The sequence below is a fragment of the Giraffa tippelskirchi genome, chromosome 1, assembly GCF_054371585.1.
Source record: "Giraffa tippelskirchi isolate mGirTip1 chromosome 1, T2T-mGirTip1v1.2.pri, whole genome shotgun sequence".
Lineage (NCBI taxonomy): Eukaryota > Metazoa > Chordata > Mammalia > Artiodactyla > Giraffidae > Giraffa > Giraffa tippelskirchi.
This window is the reverse complement of record NC_137275.1, coordinates 87962120-87972365: the sequence shown is the minus strand read 5'-3', so window position 1 is coordinate 87972365 and position 10246 is coordinate 87962120.

Below are 10246 nucleotides of genomic sequence, written 5' to 3'. Positions count from 1 at the left end.
TTCTGCATTTATTGAGATGATCATATAATTTTTATTCTTCACTTTGTTAATGTGGTATATCACCTTGATTGATTTGCAGATATTGAACCATCCTTTCACGCCTGGAATAAATCCCAGTTGATCATGGTGTATATCTTTTTAATGTATTGTTTAATTGTATAGTATGTTTTAATATCTGGTTGAGCCAGCTACCCTGAGTGCCTTTTTTTCCCTAGTACTTCACTTGATTATTTATTTTCCTTGTGAATTTTGAGATGAACTGTTTAGATCCAGAACATAACTCTGGCATGTTACGCTGCTTGCATCTTGAGTATAGCAGTGTATAGTATTCAATCCAATATCCACTGCAGAAGGAAAGACATATGGAAGGAGTGTGTGGATCAGGGAACACAAATGCTTTTCATGAAGGAATGGACTAGGTGATGTTCAGTTGTCTCAGGGAAGGAATGACTATTACATTTAATACTATTGCTACTGTGTTAATTTATACATTATACTCCATTGGTAAGGACATTGTTGTTAATGCCATATTATTTTTTAATACAAGCTAAATATTCAGTTTTTGCTGTGCTTCTTCATATGAAGTATTGTGAACTGAAATTTATAGATAAGAATTATTTACCATGTAGGAATCTCTAGGTTATGATCATTGTATGTAGCATTGTATTAAAGAATAATCTTCCATTAGTAAGCCAGTTGCAGATTTAAAGCATTGTCCCTCAGTGCTGTATGTATGTTTTACAGAGGCCTTTAGAATTACAGAATACAGGAACTGGAAGACATGTGATGATCATTTAGTCTAACCTCATTCCTCTTCCAGATGAGAAAACTGAAGTCCAGATATATCATTACCGCCAGTGCCCCAGTCTGGGCCTCAGATCCACCTCTCTCAAGCTGCTTTCTACTCAAATAACCCTCAGAACTTCAATGGCCCTCACTGACGGCATCATCATGATTTTCTGTCCTCTTACCAACAGCCTTCACTCTATATCTGCTTGTCTCCAAGTTTTATTTTTCTTTCCCTAACAGCATATTACTTAAAATTCTGTTGGCAACAATTAATATGAATTCCAGTCAAGTAGTCATTGGATATGTACTGCCCGCTGGGTGGAATATAATTTGGACTACATAGTTTCTTTTGTCTGAGGGCACTCGCTACAGACGGCTTTGGTTGTAAACCCTCAACAGACAACACTCAGAGCAGGCAGGGGAATGAGTGCCTCAGTCCTGAAAAAGGAATATTGGCTACCCATCCTGAACATACTACTGCCCATCCCATGTACCATTTGAATCTATTGCTTTACATAATTTCACTCCATCTAGGAAAAGCTCCTCCAGAATTCTAGTTGGTTCTTTTGTTGGGGAAATTTGTGAAAGAAGTGTTAATGGAATGAATTGTATAGCCCTTTCACTCTGCAGCTGGTCCTGTACCCTCAACTGATCATCTCTCTTCTCTGTTATCCAGATACTATCTCTTCTACATTCCTTTCACCTCTGCTGCCCCCGGTCACTACCCGGTAGAGAGACCCAGATCATCACCTCTGATGGTCTGAGCCCACGTTTCCATTCCTTTTCAGCTGAATGTAAAATGCTATGCTCAGCCATGGCTACTACACTTACCTACTTAAATCAAGCCATTAAAATGAAAACGATTTTACCTAGAGATCCCCCAGTGGATCACTTGGGTATCAAATACATTCCTCTCTGCCTCCATTTTCTAACAGCATTGAAGTGTGGAGATAAGCAAAAATTTCCAAGAGAATCACTGGAACTGGTGGTAAATATGTCACTGATTCTTCCACCATTGTTTCTTTTTCTACTAGATATATGAGACCGTATGCTGGTGACTCACCTTTGTATCTTTAAAGGGCTTCCAAAGGCTTTTTCACTTTGCAGCTTCTGGTTGTTATAATTTTTGTGATTTATGATGGCATCACTGAATCACATTGTCACATGTCCACTGTTGCAACTGCTGTGCTGTAGAGAGCCTTCTTTGATCCAATGCAGTGATGTGCAAGATTCCATGCTGGTGGATCAAACATGCTGTAAGCCCTTGAGTAGTGGTGCTGGCTGAGGCCATGTGAAAAGAAAGACAAATCCACATTCGGAATGAGTGTCAGTTCCAATCGAGATTAATTGTCCTCTTTTCTGTATGGAAGGGATCTCATGTATTCAACCTATCACTGTATGACTATATCGTCTCCTCGAAGGATGGTGTCATACTAAAGCATCAGTGTTGTTTTCTCTTGCTGGCAATATAGATATCCAGCAGCAGCAAGACTAGCTCAGCCTTGTTCAGTGGGAATCTCTGCATAGCCTCAGTATGTGGCATGTGTGCTCAACCGTGTCTGACTCTGTGACGTTATGGACTGTAAACCCCCAGGTTCCTCTGTCCATGGGATTTCTCAGGCAAGAGTGCTGGAATGGGTTGCCATTTCCTGCTCCAGGGGATCTTCCTGACCTAGGGATTGAACCCACATCTCTTGTGTCTCCTGAATTGGCAGGCAGATTCTTTACCACTAGCGCCACCTAGGAAGCCTCCATCTTTGTCATTATATTTATGCACCAGTTGTGCCAGATTGGAAGAGGCTGGCTCAGGTCAACTGACTGAATCATTTCCTCTACTTTACTGTTGGTAGGTACCCTCTGTGGAAGTTAACATGTAATATAAAATATTGTATTTTTTGTCTATTCCCATAAGTCCTTCCCTATGTCTTGGTCTCCAGTCTTCCAAACTTTTTCCTTCCAACCTCTGACTTACCAGCCAAGTCATTTGACCATGAATATGAAATACAATCTTACCTTGAGCCACTTCTCTTTCCATGCAAAATGAATGACAAGGTGTACAGTCCAAAGTTCTGCCTCTTGGAATAATGTCATCTTATTGCCAACTTTTCAGAGCTGAAGTAGGCAGCCATCCATTTTTTTGGCTTGCATCCACATTTTGAGATGACCTTTCAGTGGACAAAATTTAGCCTTTTTCCTCCTTAAGCAACTTGGGAATGCCTACACAACCATAGTTGCAAGCTGAGAGGGAGAAATTGTTGCAATAGTTTTTGATGATACGGGGTCTCGGGTCACTTACACATACTGCTTGCTTGTGACCTGTAGTGTTTCTCATGCCCTGTTCTTGATGTGCTTTTTTTAACTTATAATGAATTGCTAGTAGGCCAGCTTGTCCTATGCCTTCATAAATCTCACAAAGCCAAGCTCATGATGGGAAGTTCTAGCCACATGGTCACTTAATGCCTATTGTCAGGTGGATCTAGTAGCATGCCTGAAAATATTAAAGTATATAATTATCAGTAGATAGCATGGCCTTGTAAAGAATCTCATCAGTTTATGTTGTAGTTTTTCCTAATGTGGTTTGCCATACACTTCACATGGTGTCTTTTCCCACTGCAAACACTTCCAGTATTGGAGAGTCTGATGGACTGTATGGCCCAAATGATAGGGCTGCTTGTACTGCAGCCTGCACCTGCTGCAGAGTACTTTCCTACTCTAAGCTCCTGTCAAAACAGGCAGCCTGTGTGCCACTCAGCATATGTGTCAGAGCAGTATTCCTAACTATGGAATATGCTGCCTCCCAAACCCAAAGAGGCCTGTGAGGTATTGTACTTCCTTCTTTGTGGTGGGAATGTGACATGCAATAATTTGCCCTTTATTTTAAACATACCCCAGACTATTGGATCCCCCTAAAATCTTTACTGATGTGGCAGGTCCCTTAATCTTCAAAGAGTTTTTTCTTATTCTCAGGGATGCATGTGTCACAAATGTCCAGCATACTTACTACTTCTTAGTTAGTCTGTTTGAACTGATCAATAAGCAAACATATATGATATTCTATAGAATGTCCAGATGGTCCAGGTTTCTTTGGACTATATTATGACATAGAGTAGAAGAGCCAATATAGACTGGACGGACTGTAAGTATAAGCTGTTGTCCTTCCCATGAAAGAGAAGTTCAGTTCAGTTGCTCAGTCATGTCTGACTCTTTGCAACACCATGGACTATAGCACACCAGGCTTCCCTGTCCATCACCAACTCCCAGAGCTTACTCAAACTCATGTCCATCGAGTCAGTGACAACCATCTCATCCTCTGTCCTCCCCTTCTCCTCCAACCTTCAATCTTTCCCAGCATCAGGGTCTTTTCTATCAGGCATTTGGCATCAGGTGGCCAAAGTATTGGAGTTTCAGCTTTGGCATCAGTCCTTTCAATGAATATTCAGGACTGACTTCCTTTAGGATCGACTGGTTGGATCTCCTTGCAGTCCAAAGGACTCTCAAGAGTCTTCTCCAACACCACAGTTCAAAAGCATCAATTCTTCAGCACTTGGCTTCCTTTATAGTCCAACGCTCACATCCATACATGACTACTGGAAAAATGATAGCTTTGACTAGATGGACCTATGTTGGCCAAGTAATGTCTCTGCTTTTTAACATGCTGTCTACGTTGGTCATAGCTTTCTTCCAAGGAGCAAGCGTCTTTTAATTTCATGGCTGCAATCACCATCAGCAGTGATTTTGGAGCCCAAAAAAATAAAGTCTGACACTGTTTCCACTGTTTCCCCATCTATTTGCCATGAAGTGATGGGACCAGATGCCATGATCTTAGTTTTCTGAATGTTGAGTTTTAAGCCAACTTTTTCACTCTCCTCTTTCACTTTCATCAAGAGGCCCTTTAGTTCTTCTTCACTTTCTGCCATAAGGGTGGTGTCATATGCATATCTGAGATCATTGATATTTCTCCTGGCAATCTTGATTCCAGCTTGTGCTTCATCCAGTCCAGCATTTCTCATGATGTACTCTGCATATAAGTTAAATAAGCAGGATGACGATATACAGCCTTGATGTACTCCTTTCCCAATTTGGAATCAGTCTGTTGTTCCATATCTAGTTCTAACTGTTGCTTCTTAACCTGCATACAGGTTTCTCAGGAGGCAGGTAACGTGGTTTGGTATTCCCATCTCTTGAAGATTTTCTGCAGTTTGTTGTGATCCACACAGTCAAAGGCTTTGGCGTAGTCAATGAAGCAGAAGTAGATGTTTTTCTGGAATTCTCTTGCTTTTTCGATGATCCAATGAATGTTGGTGATTTGATCTCTGGTTATTCTGCCTTTCTAAATTATGCTTGAACATCTGGAAGTTCACAGTTCACATACTGTTGAAGCCTGGCTTGGAGAATTTTGAGCACTACTTTGCTAGCGTGTAAGATGAATGCAATTGTGCAGTAGTTTGAGCATTCTTTGGCATTGCCTTTCTTTGGGATTGAAATGAAAACTGACCTTTTCCAGTCCTGTGGCCACGGCTGAGTTTTCCAAATTTGCTGGCATATTGCATGCTGCACTTTCACAGCATCATCTTTTAAGATTTAAATAACTCAACTGAATTCCATCACCTCCACTAGATTTGTTCATAGTGATGCTTCCTAAGGCCCACTTGACTTCACATTCCAGGATGTCTCGCTCTAGGTGAGTGATCACACCATCATGGTTATCTGGGTCATGGAGATCTGTTTTGTACAGTTCTTCTTTGTATTGTTGCCACCTGTTCTTAATATCGTCTGCTTCTGTTAGGTCCATACCATTTCTGTCCTTTATTGTACTCATCTTTGCATGAAATGTTCCCTTGGTATCTCTAATTTTCTTGAAGAGACCTCTTAAGTCTTTCCCATTCTCTTGTTTTCCTCTATTTCTTTGCACTGATCACTGAGGAAGACTTTCTTATCTCTCCATGCTGAACTCTACATTCAAATGGGTATATCTTTCCTTTTCTCCTTTGCCTTTAGCTTCTCTTCTTTTCTCAGCTCTTTGTAAGTCCTCCTCAGACAACCATTTAGCCTTTTTGCATTTCTTTTTCTTGGGGATGGTCTTGATCACTGCCTCCTCTACAATATCATGAAGCTCTGTCCATAGTTCTTCAGGCACTCTGTCTATCAGATCTAATCCCTTGAATCTTTTTGTCACTTCCACTGTATAATCACAAGGGATTTGATTTAGGTCATACCTGAATGGTTTAGTGGTTTTTCCTACTTTCTTCAATTTAAGCAATTCTTAAATTCTTTGAATTTGGCAATAAGGAGTTCATGATCTGAGCCACAGTCAGCTCCCAGTCTTGTTTTTGCTGACTGTATAGAGCTTCTCCATCTTTGACTGCAAAGAATATAATCAGTCTGATTTCAGTATTGACCATCTGGTGATGTCCACATACAGAGTCTTCTCTTGTGTTATTGGAAGAGGGTTTTCCTATGACCAGTGCATTCTCTTGGCAAAACTCTTTCAGTCTTTGCCCTGCTTCATTTTGTACTCCAAGGCCAAATTTGCCTGTTATTCCAGATATCTTTTGGCTTCCTACTTTTGCATTCCAGTCCCCTATAATGAAAAGGACATCTTTTTTGGGTGTTAGTTCTAGAAGGTCTTGTAGGTCTTCATAGAACTGTACAACTTCTACTTTTTCAGCATTTCTGGTTGGGGCATAGACTTGGATTACTGTGATATTGAGTGGTTTGTCTGGGAAATGAACAGGGATCATTCTGTTGTTTTTGAGATTGCATCTAAGTACTGCATTTTCCCTCTAAATACTTCTTCAGCTATTACATATCTATTGGTATGTAATCTTTTCATCTTCACCCAATTTTAAATATGTTCTAATTTCTTATTTTAATTACTTCTTGGTTCCATGAATTATTTGGAAGAGTATTTTTAATTTCTAAAATTTTACATTCTCTTTTAGGTAATCTTTTATTATTGATTTCTAATTGTAGTATCTTGTGGTCTCCATATCAGTTTAATAGTTTGATACCTTTAGGCCTAATATTTGTTCAATTTTTGTAAATATTTCAAGTATGCTTGAAAACAATGGGTATTGTTTAACTGTTGATTTGAGTTCTATAAAATCTATACAGACTTACTAATTTTTTGCCCATTTAGTCAATTATTGAAAGTGATGTGTTACGATCTTTCACTGTATTTGTGAACTTGTCAATTATTCTTTGTAATTTTATTCATTTTGGATTTATTTATTTTGAGGATGTATCAGGTGTCTACAATTTCTGAACTGATGTATCTTCCTGGTGAATTCTTACTTGTATATTATGTAGTATAAGGGAGTGAGTTTGAGCCCTTTGGGGCTGAGCAAAGAAAACGTTACGGCCATGAGGTGGCAGTAGCTGCACACGAGCTCTGTTTTGGTACTATTTGACAGGTCTGCAAGCAGAGAAGGCAATGGCACCCGACTCCAGTACTCTTGCCTGGAAAATCCCATGGATGGAGGAGCCTGGTAGGCTGCAGTCCATGGGGTCGCTAAGAGTCGGACACGACTGAGCGACTTCACTTTCACTTTTCGCTTTCATGCATTGGAGAAGAAAACGGCAACCCACTCCAGTATTCTTGCCTGGAGAATCTCAGGGACGGTGGAGCCTGGTGGGCTGCCGTCTGTGGGGTCGCACAGAGTCGGACACGACTGAAGCGACTTAGCAGCAGCAGCAAGCTGGGAAAGGCCCTAGCACCACCAGAGCTTTAAGGCATCAGGCCCCCATCAACAAGGGAAGGAGAGTGAGCATACTGGGGGAAAGAGGCATCAGAGACAGAGGTTTTTTGTCTAGGGGGCTTATGTATTATGTCACTCAGAAGCATGTCAGGAGTCTCTTTGTTAGAGAGTTCCAAAGCACAGCAGCAGCTTAGTCTTTATTGCCCAAAGGCTTATTTCATCTGTGGCAAGTAGATTTAGGACAGTTTCACAGCTTATAAAAAGCAGGCAAGCTCTAAGTGGCTAAAAATTCTGTTTGTTTGGATTATGTTTAAAACAAGTAGATGGGTGAACTTTTGGTTTGGTGCCAGTGGCTTTTGAGCTAGTGGGTCACAACCTGCTCTGACAAAATAAACCACCCATGGGCCAGTATACAGAGGCCACCTTTGCTTCATAAACATAACATTATCATGATAGCTTTCTTTATCCTTTTTTTTGCTTGTCATTGTTTATTGTATTTTACTTTTTTATTAGTATTATATTATTTGGCAAAGTTTGTTTATACTGGTCTGCTATCTTACTATTTATTTATTATTCAAATTGCTCTAATAAGAATTTTACTTTATTCTTTGCTTCTACTTACCCAAAACTTCTCTGGGTAAGGTCATAAAATGACCTTCATGATATCAAATCCAATTAATGTTTTAAGCTTTCTTATTGTATATGCACATGTTTAATTGATATAATTTGAAAATGAGATCCCATACATGGAATTTTTTTTCTGTTTGCTTATTCTTTCCTCTCTCCTCTTCCCTTTCCCACCCAAATTCCCATCTTTACCTACCCTCTCTAGATAAATGATATCATCTACATTCAGTTCAGTTCAGTGGCTCAGGTCTGTCTGATTCTCTGCGACCCCATGGACTGCAGCACCTGTCCATCACCGACTCCCAGAACTTACTCAAACTCATGTCCATCAAATCGGTGGTGCCATCCAACCATCTCATCCTCCGTTGTCCCTTTCTCTTCCTGCCTTCAATCTTTCCAAGCATCAGGGTCGTTTTTAATGAGTCAATTCTTTGCCTCAGGTGGCCAAAGTATTGGAACTTTAGCTTCAGCATCAGTTCTTCCAGTGAATGTTCAGGACTGATTTCCTTTAGGATTGACTGGTTTGATCTCCCTGCAGTCCAAGGGACTCTCAAGTGTCTTCTCCAACACCACAGTTCAAAAGCATCAGTTCTTCAGCATTCAGCTTTCTTTATGGTCCAGCTCTCACATCCACACATGACTACTGGAAAACTATAGCTTTGACTAGACGGACCTTTGTCGGTAAAGTAATCCCTCTGTTTTGATATATCATTTTCATTTTTCTTCATGCTTATAAATCATATGCAAGCATATATACATACACACACAACCCAAAATAAGAGTATATAATATATATATTAATATATATCCCATCACTACTGCATAGAAATACTGCATCAACTAATATAGTTCTAATATGTATTTTCCCTTAAGATCAATGTTGCAATAAAATATATATATGGACAAATATACTGATTTTATTTCTGTAGGACTGCTGTGACAAAGAATATATTTCTTCCCAAATGACTGTTACAATCTGTATTTCTTACTGCTAATATATGAGAATACTTGGTCCCTCCTGGAAAATTCCTACCAGCGATGGGTATTGCTCTTGTTTACATGTGACTACCTATCTACTGGGGTATAAAATGACAGTCTTCTAGAGCTTTATTTGTATTTTCCTGATCACTAGTGAGTTTGAGCATAACTTTATATATCTTGGTCATTTGGATTTATTCTTCTATGGTTATATCTTTATATTTGCCCATGGTTTTGTTTGCCTTTTTTTTTTTTTTTTGGCTATTTTTAAGTGCTCTATAATACATGTTATCATTACATATTACATAATTCAGAGTAATATAGATATTAACTCTTTGTAACCTACACTGCAGTTTCCTCCATATTTCTTATGTATAATTGATATTTGACTTTACCTCTTTGTCACAAAAAATTGTTAATTTTGCCATGTAAGTTTCCCTGTCTTTAGTCTCTTCTTTTCTTTTCTTCTTCTCCACCCCCAACTCTCTTTCTAAAATAATAAAAAATCTTTATTTTTGGCCATGCCCTCTGGCTTGTGGGATCTTAGTTCACCAACCAGGGGTCGAACTAGGGGTTCTGGCAGTGAGAGCACCGAGTTCTCACCCCTGGACTGCCAGGGAATTCCCAATAATTATTTTAAAAATAATTTTATATCACATCAAAGCTTTTAATGAAAATTAGGAGTCCAATCTTGTTTTCTGTTTGAATTAAAGCACCATATTCATCATATGTTAAATTTTCACCTCAATTCTTTTCTACTAATCTAGTTTATTCTTATTTAATGCAGTTATTTTTCTTACCATATTGACTTGATTCCAGTGACTATAGTATATGCTGATACCTGGTGAGTAAAGTTTCTCTCATATTGTTTGTTTTTGTAGAATTTTCTGACTATTCCAAATGAATCTTAAGATAGTTTAATCCAATTTAAAAATATGTGTTCTATTGAACTAACTTTAAGAGATTTGTATTTTTACAGTAGTGGTTTTTAATATGTTTAAATTTTGTTCAGTATCTTGTAACATTTTTATAGGTTATTTTTTTCTTATAAGTATTGTACCTTTCTTAGCAAATTTATTCTACCTTTTTGGGCTTTTTTGCTATCCTGAATGAAATATTTCTCCCATTAGCACTTCAGAGTAGCTTATTGCTTA